The 25,690-nt window shown below is 41.6% G+C and overlaps 1 protein-coding gene across 1 annotated transcript in view; it reads right to left on the bottom strand.

Moving 5' to 3' along the window:
- ano1a (anoctamin 1, calcium activated chloride channel a) overlaps nt 1–23,914 on the bottom strand; it is a 380,680-nt gene extending 356,766 nt beyond the window's left edge. Inside the window, exon 1 of the mRNA XM_051923706.1 lies at nt 23,746–23,914. The gene's annotated coding sequence lies outside the window, so the exon portion shown is untranslated. The remainder of the gene's footprint in view (nt 1–23,745) is intronic.
- Between the last annotated feature and the right edge of the window lie 1,776 nt (nt 23,915–25,690).

The following is a 25,690-nucleotide window of genomic DNA, read 5'->3' as shown; positions in this document are numbered from 1 at the left end:
AGATGCGCTGTAGAGGACCCCCCAGCTCCAATGCACAGACCTTCAGCAGTCGTGGTGATACTCCATCTGGACCCGCTGCTTTGCTGGCACGAAGTCTTCTCAGCTCTCTGCTCACCTGCGCTGTTGTAATTATGGGTGGGGATGTCTCTCCTATGCTGGCATCAGCAGAAGGATGTGTGGAGGGTGCAGTACTCCGAGGTGAGAGTGAGAGTGGGTTAGGGTGGTCAAACCTGTTAAAGAAGTTGTTCATTTGGTTTGCTCTCTTCACGTCTCTCTCGATGGTGGTACCCCGCTTCGAGCTGCAGCCAGTGATGATCTTCATCCCATCCCACACTTCCTTCATGCTGTTATTCTGCAACTTCTGCTCCAGCTTTCTCCTGTACTGCTCCTTCGCCGCCCTGAGTTGGACTCGGAGTTCCTTTTGCGCGTGCTTGAGCTCATGCTGATCACCGCCTTTAAAAGCCCTTTTCTTCTGGTTCAAAAGGCCCTTGATGTCACTTGTAATCCATGGCTTGTTGTTAGCATAGCAGTGTACAGTTCTTACTGGAACTACAATGTCCATACAGAAGTTGATGTAGTCAGTAGTGCAGTCAACAACCTCCTCAATGTTCTCACTATGTGATCCCTGCAGGATATCCCAGTCTGTAGTTCCAAAGCATTCTCTCAGAGTATTCTCTGCCTCCGGGGTCCACTTCCTGAATGATCGTGTGGTTACAGGTAGGACTCTCACTCTTGGTTTGTAGTGAGGCTGAAGCAGAACCAGGTGATGATCTGCTTTCCCAAGCGCAGGCAGCGGGGTGGCATTGAATGTGTCTTTAACATTTGCATACAGTAAATCAATAGTCTTATTTCCCCGGGTGTTACAGTCCACATACTGGGAGAAGGCAGGTAATGTTTTGTCCAGCGTCACATGGTTAAAGTCTCCAGCGATTAGCACAAGCGCCTCAGGGTGCTGCATTTGTAACTTAGCAACAGCAGAATGGATGATGTCACTCGCTGTCTCCACGTCCGCCCGAGGAGGGATGCAAACGATAACAACAATGATGTGTCCAAACTCTCTGGGCAAGTAATAGGGACACAGACTTATGGCCAACAGTTCGATGTCCCTGCAGCAAGTGGAGACTTTGACGTTAACATGTCCGGAGTTACACCACCGTGTATTAACATGGAGAGCGAATCCTCCTCCTTTGTGCTTCCCGCAGGTAGTTGCATCTCTGTCCGCTCTAACTGTGCTAAACCCGGGTAGCTCCATGTTAGCATCTGGGATAGTGGTAGTTAGCCACGTTTCGCAAAAGCACAACAAACTGCATTCTCTGTAGGTTCTGAAATTTTTCACCAGCGCAGCCAGTTCATCGATCTTATTTGATATTGAGTTCACATTTCCCAGAATCACCGAAGGCTTAAAACGCCACTTTCTCGCAAGCCGCTTCATTTTTAGCTTAGTGCCGGCTCTGCTGCCACGATACCGCCTTCTTACCTCGTCGGGTAAATAGGGAACCACACCGGCACTGGCATTTGTTCTCAGTGCTCGAAGTTGAGTACTTGAATAGACGAGTATCGGCGTGTAAAAATCCATGCCCACGTTGTAAAAGTAAGTGTGTCCAGGGAACGAATCCACATAAAATAAAGTGATAGGAGTGATCAATAAAAAAGAGAAAAATAAAAGTAGAAAAATAGAAAAATAAAGTCATACACGGAGCTGCTGAAAAGGCTGCCACACTCGGCGGCACCTGAGCATCCTGTCTCTCATGCAAATCTGTGACCCAAGCTTGACAATACATGTATTAAAAAAACAACACTCTTAAACTGCAAAAAATATTTTATTTGAAAATGAGACATTAAAAAAAAGAACTTGTAACTTTTTTTTATAGAAATACAAGTATGAATACAGAATGAAAATATGACGCTAGATATATATTTTTTTCAAATATAAATTGATGGCATTTTTCACTTTTTTGAGAAGTGCTATGAAACTCAAACAGTACAGTATCCACGCACAACACAAGTACCCACAAGGACACTTGGTGGAGCACTGACTTAGAATTCGGCTATACCTGAATAATGTCGTACCTACACTCTCATCAAGCTTCGCTGAGACTACTCAAGAATAGAAATTTCCCAACAGACTGTCACTTTCTTTTGGTCTAACAAGAAAGAGACAGCCTACTGTAGGGTTCCTGAGACTTGGCAAAAGTATAGGTGTGGCATTAAGTATTTTTTGCATTCTATTATTATCTTTGGTGGCAATTCTAGGTTGGTAATACTGAAATGTAGTTTTCATTAATACAAAATCCATTAGATATTATGTTGAATGAATGTTTGTCTGGGCCAACAAAAAGCCATTACTTTGGTATTTGCTAAAATGGGATCTGACCCGTATATATATGTATATGTATGGGCTCTACCTCCGAGGAAACAGAAGGCTTGTTTAGCAGCTAATGCATAAGCGATGTGAGCACGTCAGCACAACGAAACCTCCTAGGAGACAGACACCCAGAGTAGTTCCTTTCAATTAACTGACATCTCTACATTTCAATTTTTTTTCTGACAATTTCAATAGTTTCTAGGACCCTGGATTTTTAACATCATGGGCTTACACAGCTAGTATATATGTATTAGTTGTGCTACCCATCCTAAATACGTTGAAATCAAAGTTTTCAGTGCACCATCTATTGGAATGTTTTTGCAATAAATGAAGTAATAAAAATGCATTGTATTTTTCATTTCAACAGATGGAACATCACAAACATTAGCCCTGCTTTTTTGAATCCCATACCAAAAGGCATATAACAGAGACACAGATACACAGAAATGCACAGACATCTTTTTTATGGATTGGAAATTGAACTGAACAGTGTGCCAGTCTAAAAGAGCCCTCTCATGCACAAATAATCCAGGGACCTTATTCAGAATCCGCAGCCAACCTAACAGGCAAGGTCTTTTGGAATCTGGAAGAAAACTCACACACAGGGAGAATGTGCAAACTCCATATTGACAATGGCTAAACCCAGGATGCTCGATCTGTGAGGTTGGAGTGTCTCTAAGTATATATTCTGTCAGATAGGCAATATCACACACTCCCTAGGTCCCAGACAGAAATATGCTGAACCCCAGTTCTAGTCACAAAAGACATTTTTATTTGGGCAGAGTAAAAAGATAAACAAAAGCAGTTCCCACCTACTTCCATCCTTCCTCACTCTCTTTCTTCTCCAAGCTAGGGTTATTCTCCTCCACACCAGTCTCCAATTCCCCTGGCTAAGGTGGAGGGTCTCTTTTTCATGCCAGAAGCGAGAGCACCCAGGAAATACTTTCAGGCCAAGTGGAGTCACCACATGAATTTAGAGCCCAAGAGGGACTTACAGCCACCAGATGGAAACTTCACCAGAGGTACGCTGCCACCCAGAAGTGATTCTACAGATTCTAGGGGTGCTAGGCAAAGAACTCTATGGCGCCCTCCAACTCATCCTTCCCAGAGTCCTGGCATGGTAAAATTTATTACAAATATTTTAGGATAAAGTCTAAATTAGTAAGATCAACAGGGACACAAACCCTTCATGTTAATTTTGTGAAAAACAGATTATATACCTAAATGAAACAACACAATTAATTCAGTCTAAATTGACGACTGGGGTGCCGAGGCCTGCGTCTCACTGTTACCTGCTCACCCTTTGCCTGGAGAGACTGAGGCCAAGTTATCCAAACATACCAAGTCAATCCAATTTTCAGATTGCCTAATAATTGTCAGATTGCTAACATGTTCCTCGAAACCTGCATATTTTCCCAATCAACTCTAATTTAACTACACATATTTGGCAAGTGAATCTGTCTGTATTGAAAGACATACAAGATGTAAATGTGCCTTTGACAGGCAGAGAACAAATCCAGCTTGCATTATCACAAAGGTTATTGTTCTCTAGGTGTTTTCAGTTGTTTGTATGCCTTCAAAATTCAGCTGGTTTATCGTGAGACACTTTTGTTTATTGTTTTATTACCAGCTGGATTATTGACTTTGGACTGATGTTTTTTTTTCTCCTAGTCAGATATTGGCTTTTATTCCAACTATGATTTTTGTTTTACTGACAGAGTTGATTACTTTTTCACTCCAAGATAACTTATATGCTATTCTCCTCTGCTGCTGAAAAACTTGTTCATTCACAGTGTGCGAGATGCTCCTGTGCTTCCACTTTTGCAGTTCAGTTCCAGCCCCCTCCAATTAAGTACAGTGCGCCTATGTTACATAATAACATTACAGATGCTCTACTACTTAACATTATCCTGCTTCTTCTTTTCTTCCTTTTTGCTTAAAGACATGTAAATCCTCCTCATTATTCATGAAAACAGTGCAAATTAAATATAAGTATTGCTAATCACAAACATTCAAGCAACTGAGATTGCAGACCCCAACTGTGTCATTTTAGTGTGTCGATGCTATGCTTCAAGAGGCGTTCTCACGGATATGTTTTGCAATTGCCTGCCTTTCCTGTCCTGTCAATACATCTCTGCTGCCACCCAGTGTCCAGAGGGCACACATGGCACCAGGAGGACTCCCAGTGTCCTTCCATTTTATTAGCCTACTGGCCGGTGTCACATATGTGTGCATTGGGATTGCCTGGAAGGCTCTGGTAAGTCAATAGATGTCAACTTGAAGCAGGAGGGGACGAGTCACTAACAATAACTCCTGTTATTTATGCAGCTATGAGCAGTCACTTAGAGAGGAGGCATAGCCCTGCCACGAATGGGCTACATTAAACCTGCCCTGCCAGGACCGGGGCCCATAAAGGTGGGAGAATGAATCCAAGAGGAGGCCTTTTGACCCAAGAGATGGAATCCTCAGCAGCTGAAACCTATTTAGAATCAGTGCACTGTGTAGCTCCAATGACAACAGCTAATTTGAGTTTATTTTTCAATTTTTCTAAATTTTTCTTTTCTAATCTTCCAGTTAAATGTGGTACTGCTGCTGGCTTGGCACCCCAACCAATGCACGCATGTCCGACAAATTTATCACAGGCAAAGGGAAAGCAACCTAAACAATGTGAAATTTACTGTAAGATAAGATAGATAGATAGATAGATAGATAGATAGATAGATAGATAGATAGATAGATAGATAGATAGATAGATAGATAGATAGATAGATAGATACTGAAAGTAACTAGATAGATAGATAGATAGATAGATAGATAGATAGATAGATAGATAGATAGATAGATAGATAGATAGATAGATAGATAGATACTGAAAGTAACTAGATAGATAGATAGATAGATAGATAGATAGATAGATAGATAGATAGATAGATAGATAGATAGATAGATAGATAGATAGATACTGAAAGTAACTAGATAGATAGATAGATAGATAGATAGATAGATAGATAGATAGATAGATAGATAGATAGATAGATAGATAGATAGATAGATACTGAAAGTAACTAGATAGATAGATAGATAGATAGATAGATAGATAGATAGATAGATAGATAGATAGATAGATAGATAGATAGATAGATAGATAAAGAAAGTAACTAGATAGATAGATAGATAGATAGATAGATAGATAGATAGATAGATAGATAGATAGATAGATAGATAGATAGATAGATAGATAGATAGATAATGACAGCTGCACTCTGCTAACACAACAGCACCACTTACAGTATTAAGATATTATTATCACCATCCATCCATCCATTTTCCAACCCGCTGAATCCGAACACAGGGTCACGGGGGTCTGCTGGAGCCAATCCCAGCCAACACAGGGCACAAGGCAGGAACCAATCCTGGGCAGGGTGCCAACCCACCGCAGGACACACACAAACACACCCACACACCAAACATAAATCAATTCATGTTGATAAAATCAGCTTACATGCACTGGCTCCATTTAGCAATGGCAGCCATTAAAAAACTGTTCTAGGTTTGCAATTATTTGACCATGCTTAGGAGAACTAAATCATAAGGGGGTGACCTTAAACTGACTATTTGCCTCCTGCTTCGCCATGACAAAGGATCACACATCCCTCTCCACTTCTGCATCCACACCAGATGACGACTTTGTTGTTCTCTCTTGCCCACCGCAATGCAACAGTCCTTGCCAATGGTGTTCCAGGGCCCAAAACTAAACAAATACGACACTTAATATTTTTTTAGAATAAGCAGAGCCCAAGTCTCTTCCAGTTCTTCTGTTTATTCGTTTTTCTTTTATAAACTACAAACTAAATCAGACTTTCCTTTCTATTTGGAACAGACGACTAACCCGTAAAGACTTCACATTACCAAGGTAAAGGAAAAACTGGATAGCGCTCTTTGTCAGTTTGTAACTTTTAAATAGGAATAATTCATTTTATACTGCATGTTCGACTTTACTTGAACATGTTTATAAATATGTACATTATTTGAATAATATCTAGGTTGACCTGGTGAAGAAAATGGAGAAAATTCTGCTTTCATCTAAAAAAAAAAACACTTTTCAATGGATTAAATACAAGAGTCAGAGTAGAAATCTTTGGGAGAGCACACAAGTGTCTAATCCCTTTTCCTTTTTCTAGTATCACATTATTCAGCAATCTTTTTATACATTCATCAGTACAAATGTATTGCAGCAATCCATAAGTGCCCGAGTATCAGGTCACGTTAAGAAGAAAGTACGTCTGGCTGACCTTGCGGCTCATTTCACAGTGATATATCCTCCGCTTCCCCGGCAGGAGTGACAGTAACAGGTGAGCTGGTCAGTGAAAACTCTTAACTAAATGTCAGAAGATACTTGTCATTCTGCCTGCCTTCATTTCCAGGCACTGACACGCCAGAGGGGGAACTACTTTTGGGTGGCGTCACTGTCGGAAAGTACAGATGTAATACTTTGAAAATGAAATGTGTCTATTATATACAGTAAATATGTTAAGACCACCTTTTCCACCTTAAAGAAGGATAAGTGTCTATGTATCTACAGCAGATCTCTAGTAAATGTTGTTACTTACTATAAGTAGCTTTCTAGCTGTTCAAATATACATTTTTATACAGATGCTAAGAAGAAGAAGACTGAGGGGATGGTGCGGGACCGGGCTGTGTGGAGAAGGTTGATCAAACACATTGACACCACAGAGAAGTGGGAAGGGATGAAGAAGAAGAAGTAGAAAGAAGTTACAAACAAAAAGAAGAAGGAAAAAAGCCACAAAATTAATGACTAAATAAGCAATCAGGAGGAGTTTTGTTTAATAATTTTGCCATAGACTTTCTCAAAGAGCTTGTGCTGAATGAAAATAACTTGCTTATTCTGATAGCTGCTTTAATAAAAGGATATGTGCCTGTGAGTCTGTGTATCTGTGTCTCTCTCTGCCATTCCAACAGATGGTGCATCACAAACATACAGTAGGTCATGTCATTTTCTAGCCAGCTTAACCCAGACAATGGTGACGGGTTTGCTGAAGCCCAATCCTGGCTAGCATGGAGTGCAAGGCAGGAACAAACCCTGGACAGGGTGCCTGTCCATCACAAGACATCACAAACATATTGTGACGTGTGACTTCCTGTCTTGCACCCCAAAACACGAGGCTGAGTCTCAGTACTTTAGCAAAACCAGCTTTTATTCAGCTTGAAACAGGAACAGCACGGTTATTTATTGTAGCGGGATCTACCACTCTCCTATACACAGACACAGCAGTCAGGCAGGGTCATGACCAAGTAATACTGTTCCCTGCATTTATAATGTTCCTTGCATCACCCATCGATGACAGGCACTTACAGTGCGAACACGGCCAGCTCGGATTTACTTTCACTGCAAGCTGCTACAGCGCTGGGAGCCCGCGGTTGCTTCGGCAACTGATAGGCTGTCTTCCAAAGACGCGGCGATCATGCTCCGGGACACTCTTCGGCGTGTTGTCCCATTGGGGGAGTCTCAAAAGAGTTTAGAAACCTTACAATATGTAAGAAATGGAGGATCATAAACAGTAACACTGCTTTTATGAATCCCATGCCAAATGGCATATAACAGAGACATATGCATTGCATTTGTCTTTCTAACAGATGGTGCATCACAAGTGTTTGTATTGCATTCAAATAGATGGTGGATTTCCAAACATTAACACTGAAGTCTACATTGATCACTCAGATTTCAACCTGTCTTATACAGATATCACAGCAAGTGGCATTGGTAGGAACCATCCTGAAAGGGGTACAAGTTCATCTTTAGGTACATTCACACATACCAATCGGTCTAACCTGCACATATTTTGCGCATGGGACAAAACCAATAAAGACACAGTAAAAACATAAAAATTCCACATACACAGTGCCAATGGGTTCAGTGGCAGCACTGTGAATAAAAATAATGATAACAGAGAATGATTCCCATTCCCATTGCTTTATTTGTCAGAAAAGACTATTTTTTGACGTCAGGCCTCTTGATTTTCATCTGAAAGGCACTTTGTGCTAAAAACTACATACAGCCCCTGTATACCATGTGCACTGTCCTGGAATAAGGATATGAACAAACAACAAAATACATTTTAAACTATCAGTTACACAATAGATGATAAAAAAATGAAAGCAAAGAGAATCACATTGTGTTGCATTATAACACACCCAGATTGTTGTCATTGGGTCATTTTATTTTGGGTCATAGGCAGCTCCTTTAGTACAATAAAACTCAATACCATACTATCAATCAATAATACAGGTAAAGTGATATAATATTTTTTATCTATCATTCCTATGCCCAGAAAACATTTCTGTTTTACTAATAAAGTTTAAGAAAAGCAGGTGCAATGCAGATCTGACCACTCAATCGAAGCAGCTGCCATTGTGATAGTGAAGGTGACTGTCATCATTGGAATGACTTTCCTGCAACTGCAATCTGAGAGCTCTGTGGGAAGCTGCAGCTTTGTTAGCCAGTTGACAGAAACAGCTCGCAATAAATACATTCAAATGTTGTGTTCACACTCCAAGGTAACCATCTGACACAAACTTCACCTGAGTTTGTCTTCTGCAAAACAAATGCTCTAGACATGCGCCACCCCTCGAGGGATGTTTCTGCAGCAAATCGCACTGTGCTCCAGTTACAAAGAGAAATTGGCAAAGCATTGGGGGGAAGGACTGATTGTGCTGTAAACAAGGAGAATTTGGAGGCGCTGGGCTCTACGCTGTGGCGGATCACCCGCACCTATTGGTAATAGGCTCTTAGTTGCTGCTCCCTCTGGAGAGAGGAAGTGGAATTTGACACAACTGGCGGCAAATGGCAGGTTGCAATCGACAGCTTTCCACAGCATTGTGCCTAACCACAAGTTTAATTGTTGCTCGGGCATTCTGCCATGCTTCACAATGGTCACTTTTGCTTTCTGATTTTCTGTAGCTGTCACTTTTCACTAAATCAGTTCAATTGTGAAGCCTTCTTATTTGTTCAGTTTTGAATTAATGCATATTCTTTTGTCCAACTTATCAAATTAGATTAATGTTTGCCATGCTACAGCGTCTTTAGCCATGAATAATAGCTCATAATGCAGAACATTATACAAGTGCGTGCTATGTAAATGCACACTTTGTACACAAATCCATGTTCTTCTGGTCTAGACTATTTGACTATTAATGTCAGAGTACTTTTCTTCTGGGTTTCAGAACAGCTCACTCTCTACCTTCCCTCAAAACCAATGCAGAAGTGTCAGGAGGTGCTGGTCACACTACACAAGAGCTACGACAGCTAGATAAACGTGCTGGCTACTGTATGTGTATGTAACAGGTGTCTAAAATACTAATTTTATCTATTTGGAGCTTCACCAGATCCTGATAATATTCATTATGTTGTATATTTTGTTGTTGTATTCCCCTAATCCATTTACTGTGTTATGTTACTTTAGGACTTTTGATGATTAATAATCAATAAGACAGCCACCCAGGAGGATGCCATAATAATGTGAGATTAATCCAATAATTTGGCAAGGCTCCCAAGATCTTGTAGTATGGAAGGCCTCTTTTTCCAGATAGATGGCTTCCCGCTTCATTGTGTCCACCATGCTGTTATAATATGAAGTTGCAACCATTGATTCACAAGTTTGTTCAGCATATTCAACTAATGAAATTTTGACAATTGTCCATTTAGATTTCAGGTCCTTGACCTCCCTCGAGGTACAGAAGAAGCTCTTCTAGATAGTCGCATAGTTTGTAGGAGGAACGATCTCCTTAGTCTGTCAGTGGAGCAGGACAGTGACAGCAGTCTGTCGCTGAAGCTGCTCTTCTGTCTGGAGATGACACTGTTTAGTGGATGCAGTGGATTCTCCATAATTGACAGGAGCCTGCTGAGCGCCCGTCGCTCTGCCACGGATGTCAAACTGTCCAGCTCCATTCCTACAATAGAGCCTGCCTTCCTCACCAGTTTGTCCAGGCGTGAGGCATCCTTCTTCTAATGCTGCCTCCCCAGCACACCACCGCGTAGAAGAGGGCGCTCACCACAACCGTCTGATAGAACATCTGCAGCTATCTTATTGCAGATGTTGAAGGACGCCAGCCTTCTAAGGAAGTATAACCGGCTCTGTCGTTTCTTACACAGAGCATCAGTATTGGCAGTCCAGTCCAATTTATCATCCAGCTGCTCTCCCAGGTATTTATAGGTCCTGTACCCTCTGCACACAGTCACATCTGATGATCACGGGGTCCATGAGGGGTCTGGGCCTCCTAAAATCCACCACCAGCTCCTTGGTTTTGCTGGTGTTCAGGTGTAGGTGGTTTGAGTCGCACCATAAAACAAAGTCATTGATTAGGTGGCTATACTCCTCCTCCTGCCCACTCCTGATGCAGCCCATGATAGCAGTGTCGTCAGCGAACTTTTGCACGTGGCAGGACTCCGAGTTGTATTGGAAGTCCGATGTATATAGGCTGAACAGGACTGGAGAAAATACAATCCCCTGTGGCGCTCCTGGTGTTGCCGACCACAATGTCAGACGTGCAGTTCCCGAGACGTACATACTGAGGTCTGTCTTTAAGACAGTCCACGATCCATGCCACCAGGTATGAATCTACTCCCATCTCTGTCAGCTTGTCCCTAAGGAGCAGAGGTGAGAGGTGAGGCGAGAGGTGAACTCATCCCAGATAAAGGGATCTCCTAGTCAATCTCAGGATACCCATTTGGATCTTCAAGGTGTGCACAAGGAGTGATCAGTGGATGAATGAACATTTTTGTGCTCATAACTTTGCAAGACATAAAGTCTCAGATCAGATGACTCACATCAACCAATAAAAGCAATCAATAACTTCTAACCCAAAGGTAAACTATAATGCATTAAAATCAATGCAGAAGTGTCAGGAGGTGCTGGTCACACTATACAAGAGCTACGACAGCTAGATAAACTTGCTGGCTACTGTATGTGTATGTAACAGGTGTCTAAAATACTAATTTTAACTATTTGGAGCTTCATCAAATCGTGATAATATTCGTTATGTTGTATATTTTGTTGTTGTATTCCCCTAATCCGTTTAAGCCTACCACAATGGGCAATGCCAACTTTGTCCTATATTAAGTCATCAGTGTGAGCCTCTCCCAGTGTTCATTGTTTCAACTCGGAGAGGAAGTAAGCACGCTGTACTCTCTATATAGTAGAATCAATTAAAATATTTTAAATTACTTCAGTTTGTATGTGATAGTAATTGTAATATGATTTTCTCAAGAATGTACAGCTGTTGTTTTGCAGTGTTTTGAATTGTTTTATATTCATTTTAGTTATTTGTTAATGTGAGCATCCAACGGTCTTTCCATGTTTTTTTTTTTTGTTTTTTTTTTTAATAGGAATTGTGTCGGCAGAGATTGCGCACTCGTATTACATGTTTTCTGTCTTAACATTTCAGGTATGTTATATTTTGAAATTGTATACTAAGTGGTGCATAAATATGTATGCTGTTGTACATTAGCATTAAGTTCATTGTGTTAAATGTGAGAGGTAGAATTGTATAGGCAGAGGTTAAGCATTCATATTATATTTTTTTGTCTTAACATTTCAGCCTGTTAATAATAAACATTAACAGATAAGGAGTTCAGTTTGGTTGCATTACTCCTTTTGTGGCAGTTTGTACAAAACGGCACATTATGAGTCACAATGCAGAAGCTTTAAAGTGTAACCCCAACAGGCAAGCATTCTGGATGCCAAGTAAAAGCAATAAGAAGTGTTTTAATCGTCTTTCTTCTACAAGTTGTGCCTTCAAGCACCCCAGCCACAATAAACAGGCAATTAAATCAGGAATTACAATAATAATAAACACAATTCTGCTCTCCTCAACATCTCCCAGACAGCTCTGTCACACACCTCCTGACTCCAGCTCGCTTGTTGGGTCTCCAGCAGTCCTTTACATAGTTCTTGACCCGGAAATGCTTCTGTCCTTCCGTCTACGTGACCTGTCAGCACTTCTCGGTTAGATGAATAACTTGACTTTTCTTCAGCCCTGAAGGTCCTCATGACCTGGGAATACTTCCAGGCTATAGATGAGGCATGACTCCTCCTGTCCCTTTACAGCTCTCCCTGATGGCACCCATGGTACTCAACAGGGCTGAGCAAACAAATTCCAAGTCCCAGCATACCCTGTGGGAATCCTGGGCACCGCTACATTCCAGGGAAGCTGCCATCTAGCGTTTTGAGGGAGGCAGCGTTCAAAAGTATCTGCCTTCTCCCATCCTTCCATCCTTTGGGAATCCCGGCTGGGTTGAGCTGCCGGACGTCCATTACAGGAGGTTAACCAGATGCAAAACAAGAGCCCAGCAGTACAGCGTGTGCATTGAGTGCCGGTTACGTATACACTTCAAATCTTTGTTTTCTTGTCAGTCCTTGTTGTTACTGCCTAAAGCACCTCAACCTTACATGAACTGAGCAAGTCACATGGCACCATATTTAAGTCAGAAGTAGTGGTTACATCACCAAAACAGGAGCTCTGAGAAAAAGAATGAGAACATGACAATACACAGCCAAAATGGCATTGAGTAAAACAAACTAACAAACAAATGATGATAACAGAAATCAAAACTTGAACAAAAACTAAATTGAAAACAAAGAGTAGAAATGAAATCTACGCAAAGAAAAGCAACCCTATAACAATGATCAAATACTGCAAGTATGATTGAAAGAAACTGCATGTATGATCTGGATGAGAGTGGTGGGTTGTCTATAATGAATATTATGTTTGAACATGGGGTTGCTCATTACAGTTTACCATTGGGTTAATATATATTAATATATAACTTCAATAACAATGAAGCTACATGGAACACAAGGAAAAAAAAGGAATTGCCCGAAAAACATTAAGGTAATCCAATGCAAACAAAGTCCCAATACAGTAATCTAGAAAGACAGTGAAACATAGAACATGAAGGTCAGAATTCCAAAATAAGTCAACGACATAAGCACAGCAAAAACACAAGTCATTCACCAACTCCAGAGAGCAATGAGCCACCAGGAACTGTGGAAGACCCTCCTGATTTATAGTGCAGGGATCAGTTCCTGGCAGTGACTAGCATGTGGCTTCACCTCTTAGAGGACCACCCAAAAAACACATGGAACATAGCAAAGGCAGCAAAAATAAAGAATGATGCACATAATCAACATAAATAAAAGAATTAAAATGTACAAAAGACATAAAACATTAACTTTAACACTGAAGAAGACATGATCCATATTACTAACCGAGAATGGTAAACCAGATGGCATGGACACAGGTAACCGGATGGCGTGGACGCAGGTACACGGCGATGGGACCATGAGACATACTGCGCAGGCGCGTACAGCTCAACTAACGGAAATAGCAAATAAAACAAATGTGCTGCTTGGGATTGTACAAACCACTGAACGCTTTACACCAAATTCAAACACAATACATCTCAACTAACACACGGCCCCAGAGAACGGCCACAGAACAAACAAACACAACAGGATTTGGCGCCCCGCCCAAAGTCAAACCGGAGAGAGTACGGATGCCGCAAACGTCCACACTACACAGCATAGTGAAACCCGAGATAATACAGAAGGCGCAGGCGTCACCTCCATATTGTGAGTGGCACTACTGCGGAGTCAAGTTAGGAATAAAGAGCTGCTTGTTGAACGCTGAACGCTTTACACCAAATTCAAACACAATACAGCTCAACGATACACACACGAGCCCACCTGGATAAGATCAATGAACGCAGGCACCTACAACGCGCATCTGAAACTGCAGAAGGAAAGCAGGCACGGGTTCAAAACAAACAAGCTCAACTGACGGATATACAAACACGAGCCCGCCTGGATAAACAACGCGCCCATAGCTGAGGACTAACGACACAGCCACACAGAAAAGAGGATTCTGCACTGCACCCCAGAGTCAAACGTAAGACACTATGGGGTCCGCAAAGGTCCACAAAGATAGTACGGAATATATAAGAGCACACCCATCAAAAAAAAAATCAATCGTGTAAAAGCACATAGTACACACAAATCATCTGCTCTCAGCGCATATAAAGCGTATAAGGACAATACGGAGAATAGAGACCCAAAGGCATTGGAGAGAAAAAAAGGCAGATAAGAGATTATGAAAGCAGTGGAATTCGAAAGGCTCAAACAAACGATGGCGTGATAAACATGCAGACAAAGGTACAGAATATGAAAGCGGTAAAATTTGAAAGTATTGTAGCGTCCCAGCCAGGTTGAGGGCTTTTTGGTTTTAAGTGACTGTTAGGTCCGATTGAGGGAAGGCAGAGTACAGCACGGAGGACTGATAGCGGGGTATTGATTTGATGCGGTAAGGGGGGGGCATTGGAGAGGGTGCTAGAAAGTTGTGTTTGGGGTTAGGAAGTCAGTGATTGTTCAAGTAAAACTTTTGTGACACTTTATCATGTCAGTCACTACAGTATCAAAGAAAAGATAGAAACGATTGCATTACCGCAAACAAAAGGTGATTAATCATCAGAACCAGGTGTAATTGAAAAAATACCAGGACAAATTGAGGTCTGAAAAAAAGAGTAGACAACAAAGTCCTTTCACATTCGCATCATTCAATAGACAAAACGTGGATTTACACAATAATGGACCATATACTATGAGAATCTGTGGTCCCACAACAGTTAAAGGAACGACAAGTTAAATTTCAAAGAGTACACAATTCGGTCGGGTGTATATTGATGATCACGGAGAAGCGATGCAAATTTTAACAGGCAAAGAGAAAGGTGATGTATATATTCCGCGAATAACATTACACACCAAAGGAGATCGTGATATGCCATTCGTAGTAAAATGTTTACAGTTTACTGTGAGAATAGCTTTTGCTATGACAATCAATAAATCACAGGGACAAACAGAAAAACACGGATTATTTACTACAGAAACAGAAACAATATTCACTCACGGGCAGTTATACGTTGCGTTGTCACAATGTGTCTCCAAAAAATATTGTTTTTAATGAAGCCTTAAAGTAAAAGTGAAAATAATGAAAGTGAAACAATTCCAAAAAAAAAATGTAAAATTGACCAGACCTCGGATAAGCGGAAGAGGATGGATGGATGGATGGATGGATGGATAGCAAACACAGGGGTTGGCGAGCGAAGCGAAAAAAGTACTGCAAACCTCAAATCAGACCTTGTAATACACACTATGTACCTGTCACAGAACGGCAGCAAGCCAAGCAAACTAAGCTCGGCTTCTGATTTTTGTTTTTACTCCAATGTTCACTCGAGGATTAGTTTTTGAATTAATCACCAGCCATTTGTATCTATTTGGGGGATGATGGAATACTAGGGCGGCACGGTGGTGCAGTGGTAGTGCTGCTGCCTCGCAGTAAGGAGACCTGGGTTCGCTTCCCGGGTCCTCCCTGCGTGGAGTTTGCATGTTCTCCCCGTGTCTGTGTGGGTTTCCTCCCACAGCCCAAAGACATGCAGGTTAGGTGGATTGGCAATTCTAAATCGGCCATAGTGCGTGTTTGTGTGTGTCCTGTGGTGGGTTGGCACCCTGCCTGGGATTGTTTCCTGCCTTGTGCCCTGTGTTGGCTGGGATTGGCTTCAGTAGACCCCCGTGACCCTGTGTTCGGATTCAGCGGGTTGGAAAATGGATGGATGGAATACTATAATCTTACTAGAAGTAGATGTTTATGACTTCCTTTTGTTTATGCTGTTCACTCAAGCATTAGTTTTCATGTTTTTTGTCAGTTCAATATTCAAGCGTCTATTATTATTTTCTTTTGTAATCTGTAGATTTTCAACTTCATTAATCATAACCAGCTAAAATGTTTTAACATTGAATAGTGATTTACTTTAACTTATTACATACTAGCCGTCCCTCGCGGCTCTGCCCCTGTAGAAGTGAAACAGGACAGTGAGGAGGGCCCTGCCCGGCTCCCCACTCCTGGTGTCATGCTGCCCCATCCCCTCAGCCCCTAGCCTCTGTCTCGGATTAGCAAGAATATATCGCCCCTGCACGTGAACTATGATTCTTAGCGTGATGAGAAACGTCACAAAAACAACCGGAATGTTCAAGCAAATTATAGAAAAAAAACCAGATTTAAATCCATTTGCTAGCTACGTGGAGGTAAGGCACTGCGTCCTCAACTCGGCTTGCTGCATCTCTCTCGGATTCGCGCAAATAAATCAATACTGGAAGCGAACTATAATAAACAGCACAATGAGAGAAATCGCAAAATCAACTGGCATGTTCAAGTAAATTATAGAAAAAAAACTGATCTAAATCCTTAAGTAGTTCTTTCATGAAAAGCGGACAGACAGACAGACAGACATTGGATTTTATAGAGGGAGAGAGAGCAATGACAATTACTGCAACCCATGCCATGAACTGAACATTTTAAATTTTGGAATTGTTTTTTCCCTATATATGGCGGAGTATATTTAGGGCGGAGTGGTGGCTCTGAGGCTAAGGATCTGCGCTGGTATCCAGAAGGTTGCTGGTTTGAATCCCCGTCACTGCCAAAAGAGATGCTACTCTGCTGGACCCTTGAGCAAGACCCTTAACCTGTAATTGCTCCAGGGGTGCTGTACAATGGCTGACCCTGCGCTCTGACCCCAAGGGGTATGCGAAAACTAACAAATTCCTAATACAAGAAATTGTATAAGGTGAAAAAAAATATGCTTTGTACTGACCTGAGTAGGTGAAAGCAAACTGGATTGGATGTACTTTATTAATCCCCAAGGGGAAATTGTCTTTTCATATGAAGTTTTAAGACCAGAACATAGGGCCAGCCATAGTACAGCTTCCCTGGAGCCATTTTTAGAGCAGGATCCCTTCTGGCTGTACCAGGATTTGAACCCGCAACCTTCCAGATATCAGTGCAGATCCTTAGCCACAGAGAAACCACTTGACAAGTGATTCACTAATGTAGACAACCAAGAAAATAACTTTTTTATGAAGGAGTGGGGCTCAAAACAGGAGAGACATAAGGATTATACAGAAAAGAGAAAGCGAAAAGAAAAATATCATGAACTATGTACAGTGTCCACCTCCCTCTCTTGAGGATGTATGGGACCCGTTAACTGAGCTTCACTAGTGTATAAACAGACCAACAGACACCATCAATCTCGGCTTGTCTTCCACCTATACTTCTGTCTTCCTCTCCCTTTTGCTTCTTTCAAAGCAACATCTACGCTCACAGCACTGAGCTTTGTAGTGCTTCTTACCCAAGTCTTACTTGAACTTCACTGAAATTTCCTCCTTCAAGTTCACAGCTCACTCTCTACACACGCACCTCTCTTTTTCCTTTCCAGGACACCTCAATCTTCTTCACTTGTCTGTCCACCCTATTGGTCAGTGCTGCTCCTCATGTGCCCCGCCCACCACTCCTGCTGGCAGGCTTCATTTGCATAAACCTGCAATCCCCAAACAACTGGATGGCACTATTTGTCTCCTGGCTTCATTTCAGTGCTGAGATGAAAAATGGATGTGTTGCATAAGCATAGCCCCTAGTCGCCACAGCATGCTTATCTACCTTGTGGCACGCGGCTGGGGGTGGCACCCAGCCAGGACGCCCAGGAGGACAGGAGGAGGGCTCATGCCTCCTCCAGACCACAAGGGGGCGATTGCCATGGTTCCTTTGGGGGCCACGGATACAGAGCTGGGAAGCTCAACCCTGTAGGGGTCCGGGGAACCCTGGACCTCAGCACTTCCTCCACACCCGGAAATGCTGGGGGGAAGATGACTGGGGACACCCGGAGGGCTTCCGGGAGCCCAGCTGGCACTTCTGTCACACAGGCGAGTGTCCGCGGAGGAGTGTCGGGAAGCACCTGGAGCCCATCCAGGCGTATATAAAAGGGGGCCGCCTCCCTGCAAACAATGACTGGAGTCGGGTGGAAGTGGACGAGAGTCGTGTTGGAGAGGAGTGGAGGTGGCCTGAAGGAAGCAGGCACTGGAAGGAGAGGCCTGGACTTTGGTGGATTGGTGCTGGAGGCACTGGGTTTGTGCATTAATTTGTAAATATTGTACATAATAAACGTGTGTTGGGTGACATAACGATGTCCGTCTGTCTGTGTCTGTCTGCATCTCACAACCTATAAACCTAAAAAACAAGCCAGCTAATTTTCTTTTTTCTGTAATGTCATGATATTTCTATCAAATCAGTTAAAGGTTTTTTTTTTTTAATTTTGGGGATATTTTATTTTTTCCATTGGAGGGATTGTTTTTACCCCTAAGTATTGAACCATTTCTTAGTGGGGGTACTTACTGCCCTAGACGTACTATTATGCCACATTTCAGTTTTTAAATTAAAAGTGTTATAGCAATTCTGTTAATGAGTGAGTGAGTCAGTCTGTTAGTTCTATATATATAGTTTACAGCAGACTTTACAGGAGACGTTGCCAGATTCTTTTGTGGGGCGTCACACTCAGAAATCATACATTGCTAGATGTATTATTAGGAATTCACATACAATAAGTTGTTATTGTCATATTTTGAGTGTTTTAAAAATGAGAACCTTGACATGACATTATCAAACCCGCTCACTCCAGCATCAGCCATAAGGCAGGGACCAGCACTAGATGAGGCTCCAGTCCAACACAGGGCAGGACTTCAGACTACTTTGTATAAAAAACTATAATGCCACTCACGGCCAACACCCATCAATAGAATACAGAATCAAATAATAAAACAAATCTGAAAGAAACACTGAAGCACTAGGTAGGGCCTGCACATTCCTGGTTTCAAATTAGAATATAAAAGCAATGAACTGAATGTACGTAGGCCATGATGACAAGCAGGAGTTGATAGACAGCATGGTAAGGTCACGAGCGGGACAGCAGGTACAGAAGAGTTTGTGCACTTAACACGTCTTTTCAAATTCAACGGCAGGGTGTAATTTTTCCTGCCTGTGTGTGGGCTAACAGATAAAAGCAGGAACAAATATTAGCCACTTTCTCGCAGAAAGGTAAGGTCAATAGAGGTTAGGGTTTTAGGTGCAGCAAGCAAGCAAGATGTTGCTTGTCTTTTTTTCAGTCATGTAAGTTCTATCAGACTTAATTATAGTAAAAAGAGGAAGGTCTGAGGGTGGCACAATGGGTAGTACTGTTGTCTCATAGCTCCAGAATCCTCCCAGCCCAGCCCAGTCACCGCCTCTGCACCTTTTCCATTGCTCCATAGGCATTTTTTTCCCCTCTGGGTACTCAGATATGTGCAGGTTAGGCTGATCTGTGACGTTAGATGAGATCATTGTGAGTGAGTGTGCCCTGCAATTAACTGACACCTCATGCAAAGTTGCTTTCTACTTTTTTTCCATGATTGGCTCCAGCTCCCCCAAATCACCCACCGGGATAAAAGAGTTTGGGAAATGAAAGCAAAAAAACTAGAAATGCACTTAAAAATAACATTTATAGTACAGGATTTTAGAAAATGCTAGAGAGATTAGTTTGTGGTCGTTCAACACACAGGTTGATATCCTTGTTCATCAGTGCCACATAAATGGATAAGCAGGCACTGTGATGGCTGACTCAGTAAGCAGGGGCACTCCACACAGTGAAATATAATAATAATAATTCATTACATTTATATAGCGCTTTTCTCAGTACTCAAAGCGCTAATGCCAGAAGGCAGGGGTACAGCCCAGCAAGACCTAACCGATGGAACTGAGGAATCATTCATCTGCTTCTGCGCTATGTATCAGTCATGATAAAACGACTATCATCTCCAAGTGGCTCCTGACTATTCACACTGGCATATACTTTTGCCATCCTGGTATTATCTCTTATGTGGAGGTTTGTTACTGAACTTCTCTTTGCCATTTGCCTGGCACTCACCACATTAAAAAACACCTTGAAGGTTGTAGGACACTTTCATTAACTAAATCATTTGGGCCATTTTGCTGCCATGGCTAATGCTGGTACCTTGAATTCTATAATGAATGAGCATGTGAACTGTTTCATAACATCTGTTCCGAAACAACTGATTTCATGCAGACTTCTGGGAGACATTGTAGCTGCCAACACTGCAAAGTGGGAGCTTATCAAGAATTGGACAGCAACAAGCAGCAGCAGGGTGAGATACGTCAATTCATTCATCTATCAGTTTTATGAACTGGCATCCTCCTTGACAAGGTTATGGGAAGCCGTAGCTTATTCGAGAAGTATCAGGTACAAACCAGGACCAGCCCATTGCTGAATGCCTTGCACCTACTCAGACTTAGGCAATCCTGGAGTGTCAGTTCTGATTAACTTGAAAGACAAACTAATATAAAAAGTGAAGTTGTTGGGAACATTTGTGTTATGTTTTTAAGAACAGATATGGTGCTTTAAACAGTGAGAAAGGTGCTCTTTAAAGGTAAGTAATTAGTCAGTCAGTCAGTCAGTCAGTCAGTCATTATCCAACGTGCTATATCCTAACACAGGGTCACGGGGGTCTGCTGGAGCCAATCCCAGCCAACACACGGCGCAAGGCAGGAACCAATCCCGGGCATGATACCAGCCCACCGCAGGGCACACACACACACACACACACACCAAGCACACTAAGTAATTATTATTATTTATTTATTATTTTAGCTTCAATACACCCAAAAAATCACCATGACCTGAAGATTAATTATTTCTTTGTTGTTACCTCCCATTAAGTACCACTAATACTACTTAATAATAATAATTTTTTTTGCATTTATAGCGCTTTTCTCACGACTCAAAGCGCTCAGCAATTGCAGGTTAAGGGCCTTGCTTAAGGGCCCAACAGAGCAGAGACCCTATTGGCATTTACGGGATTCGAACCGGTAACCTTCCAATTGCCAGTGCAGATCTCTAGCCTCAGAGCCACCACTCCGCCCTTAGATAGATAGATAGATAGATTGGCATCCCAACCGGGATACACCCTGTTCCCTCACTTGGCCACGAGGCCAGAGTAGTGAATATTCTGCAGCATGGTGTGTTGGACATGCCAAACCATATCGATGGAACAGTTTCATGATCATCAGGTAAGATGAGTTTTGCTTTCTATTTAATAAAGCAAAGTTTTCCAATAGTGCTGAGGTGTTAAATTTTGGTTGAACATGCAGGTAAGAATATCACAGTACTCTGTACACATGACAATACAACAACTACCAGTTGTACATACAGAGAGGGGGCGAGAACATGCACAACAGACACAGCAGAATTAGCACTCGTCACTCCAAAAATGTGAGGCCAATGCTGAAGGCTAAACTCTACATATAAATGGTCATGTACAAAAGAGGAGTCATTGCTCTTCTTTTTTCAATTAGTTTTCAGAAAGAAAATGATCTCTTGGGCTGTGGGTTATCTTAAAAATAAACCAGGAAGTCCATATAGTGTAGAAAAACTTGTTTTTAAATAGCAGTAAGGTAAAGTATTAATATGTGCATATTTATAGGGTGTGTGCGGCCAAGGAACTTCCACAGACTTCTCAGCAGGTGATGGGAAGACCTATAGGGCTTCTTTTATATCACATTACAGTGTGGCCCACCAGCAATGAATACAGCACACTTGCCATGAGATAAAGGGTGGAGGAAATTCATATGAAGTCTGCCTGAATAATCATCAAAAAATTTCATGTTCTCAATGCACCGATCACGAACACCACAGAAAAAGTGTGTTTCTGAATACAGTGCAGTCTAATATGTATCGAATCTAGCAACGTACTCTTCATTATGTGTTACAGTCAAATGCAAGAAGGTGACATCTTAAAAAAAACCACTACTCTTTATAGTTTCTTTTATAATATAGTGCCTTTTGTATCTATCTACTATTAATTCCCTTTGGAAAATAATGCATTTTATGTCTATCTATCTATTCTTTACTTATTTTAAAACATAGTGATCTATCTATCTATCTATCTATCTATCTATCTATCTATCTATCTATCTATCTATCTATCTATCTATCTATCTATCTATCTATCTATCTATCTATCTATCTATCTATCTATCTATCTATCTATCTGCTTTTAGCTATTCCCTTCCTCACTAAATCTATTTCCTTTAAATCAGCGCAGGGTTACAAATTCAATACAAGCAAACTTTCGATTCAACTTGACCATTGACCTCTGTCCCGTAGATATAAAACCTCATCAATAAAGATGATCTTCGTGTTTCATTACATTTTAAGCTGTTCTTTCTTGCATGGGAATTCATTTGAGTGCAGAAATGTCACTATTCTGTCAGTACTAAATTACATAATCTCTTTGACGAGCCCATTTTTTATATGGACACTCATCATCGAATAAAATAAATAAGCAGTCCTGTTTCTAAATTACACTTTATAGGAACTCAAACCAAGAAGGAAAGGCACACTGACGGATTATATGACTTTTCGTACAAAGCATAATAATGCGAGGTTATTTTAGGAGAAAAAACAGAAAATATACAATTTTAACAGAATTATTATTCAGTAGCCAGTAGGATTAAAAAAACATGTCTCCTCGTTTTGGAATTTCCTTATATTTATATATTATAACCACGCTGACTTTAGCAGTGGTCTACCTAATGGTACTAAGGTAATCCCCAAGGGAAACAATTTCAAACCGCTTTTATTTGCAAAGTGCTTCCTGCCGACACACAAATAACTGTGCAAACGTTCAAGTGTTTTAGTATGTAAATAAAGAACGCCGTCTTGAGATGTTTCAAATGTGCACCAGGGGGCGCTCTGGACTTACTGAGTAAGACGCCATATAATGAGAGGGGCCCTCAAAACTTCTGTATTTGCTCTGAGACTACGATACGGGGTTATTAAAAAGAAGTACAAACTTTATTAAACGTGTACTCGAATTCCTGAGCTCGGTGATTAAAACAGACATTTAGAATTTACTTTAAAATAAAAGCACAATGCGCCTCTCAAAAATATGATTTGAATGTATGAATTCCAGTAACGCTGAGCAAAGTGATTTTCAGATATCAAGATGCTTTATTATAAGAATAAACTAGTTGAAAAGGCATAGGAAGTTTTGAAAACTAGTGTGGGCGGTTGAACTGAGTAAGAGCCAATACGTTGCGGAAGGGTAAACTAGTAGTCTAAAAACGACAAAAGAATCTATCTATCTATCTATCTATCTATCTATCTATCTATCTATCTATCTATCTATCTATCTATCTATCTATCTATCTATCTATCTATCTATCTATCTATGTCATATCGTCCCATTCTTACCATGCTTCCAAATCTTACTCACTGTTAAATCAAGTCTGGTAAAAATAAAATGTATAGGATTAACTCCGGACCCCCACGATCCTGAACTGGATTAAGTGGGTTTCAGTAGATTATGATTAATAAACATACAAACATGTCATTCGCACCATACGCATAGTAGAAAACCACAGCGCCTTACCTGGAGGACTTCACTACTGCCGGCTGTAGTCAAGGTGCTCGGAAAACTGTCGGGTAAGTCCGGCACTGTTTTGTGCTCTGAATTCAGAACCTTGACAGAAGAATGAAGAAGAAGAAGAAGAAGAAGAAGAAGATGTGTGAGGTTCGCCCCAGCCCCGGTTGTAGTTTGCGCATCCCAGACGCGGCGCTCAATGGGCTGCTACATCTCAAGGAATGAGGAAACGGGAAACGCACGCCGTGTCTCTGCGCTGACTTGGTGTCTTTTCTATTCATACAGTGGAAGTCGCCCTCAGTATACGGGACGGAGTAGGAAAACACCAGTGGGACGTTTAAATAAAGTCTTAGCGTTGAGGGTAAACTGCACGTGAGCTATAAATAATATTTATAATTGCTTTAAGTAAGTCAGGATGTTTTTATTGCCTGAGGTTCAGTGTGTTATAAAAATATCGGAAAGGCAAAATTAAACAAGAGCTGCAAAACAAATATAAATAATATTTCTTTACATAAAAAATGCATCTTGTATTTTCGTTTAACAAAAACACTTCTTAAATCATACTAAATGAATTCATTCAAACGGAAAAACCACAATGACTTTGGTCAAAATGAAGTGGCTAGAAGAGATGAACCGCAGGAGTAAATGGCGAGGCATTAGAAGCTTTGCAAGGATACTAAATGATCTTGAACACACTTAATCTTAAACCTTTTTTAACTGTCCCCTACTGTGTCTCTTTACATAGTAAGTACCTGGTCACAGTGAGTCAGCCAGTCAGTCATTGTCCAACCCGCTATATCCTAACACAGGGTCACGGGGTCTGCTGGAGCCAATCCCAGCCAGCACAGGCAGGAATAAACCCCAGGCAGGGTACCAGCCCACCACAGGACACACACACACACACACACGAAGCACACACTAGGGACAATTTAGAATTGCCAATGCACCTAACCTGCATGTCTTTGGACTGTGGGAGGAAACTGGCACACCTGGAGGAAACCCACACAGACACAGGGAGAACATGCAAACTCCACGCAGGGAGGACCCGGGAAGCGAACCCTGGTCTCCTTACTGTGAGGCACTAGCGTTACCACTGCAGTCACAGTGAGTCCTCTTATCAAAATTGTTTGCTTGTACCTGTTTAGTACTGTAACAGTGAAAGGCATGGATACTTCTACATATTAGGAATGCTGGAATTTAAAGAAACAAGTCTGGCATAAACAGTGAGTGGGGGCAGTATTTGAAAAAAGCAAACATTTGTGTCAGCATAGACCAGCAGTTTCACTGATTTGGACATAAACAGTAGATTCAGCATAGCCTTAGGATGTGGGAAGACATTGGATTGTCAAGAGAGAGCTCACGGAAATTAATCCAATAATTAGATGCGCCATTCATAGCATGCAACAGCACAGAATGCTTTAAGTCTGTAGTGGTATCCATCATTCCATCAGCCCCAGACTCCAGACACAAGTGCATATACACAGTCGAGGGTTCAAATCAAGTGAAGCTGGATTATATAAAACTACCTTTCACAGGTTCTTACTTCTAGCATGTGAGTAACCACAATACAGTGTAAGAAGAAATCTCCTCCACTATACCTTTAGGTAAGCCTTGTCCTCTAACTCCCAACTTCAACACCCTGAATGAGGCAGAGTTGCCTCATGTTGGAGGTGGGATTACATCAGGGATCGGCTCTGAGCCCTTTCTTATTTGCATTGGTGATGGACAGGTTGACAGACGAGATTAGACAGGAGTCCCCGTGGACTATGATGTTTGCTGATGACATTGTGATATGTAGCGATAGTAGGGAGCAGGTTGATGAGACCCTGGAGAGGTGGAGATATGCTCTAGAGAGGAGAGGAATGAAGGTTAGTAGAAACAAGACAGAATACATGTGTGTAAATGAGAGGGAGGTCAGTGGAATGGTGAGGATGCAAGGAGTAGAGTTGGTGAA

This window comes from Erpetoichthys calabaricus, chromosome 2 (assembly GCF_900747795.2).
Source record: "Erpetoichthys calabaricus chromosome 2, fErpCal1.3, whole genome shotgun sequence".
Lineage (NCBI taxonomy): Eukaryota > Metazoa > Chordata > Cladistia > Polypteriformes > Polypteridae > Erpetoichthys > Erpetoichthys calabaricus.
The sequence above is the reverse complement of the archived record's forward strand: the minus strand, read 5'-3'. Positions and strand labels throughout refer to the sequence as shown.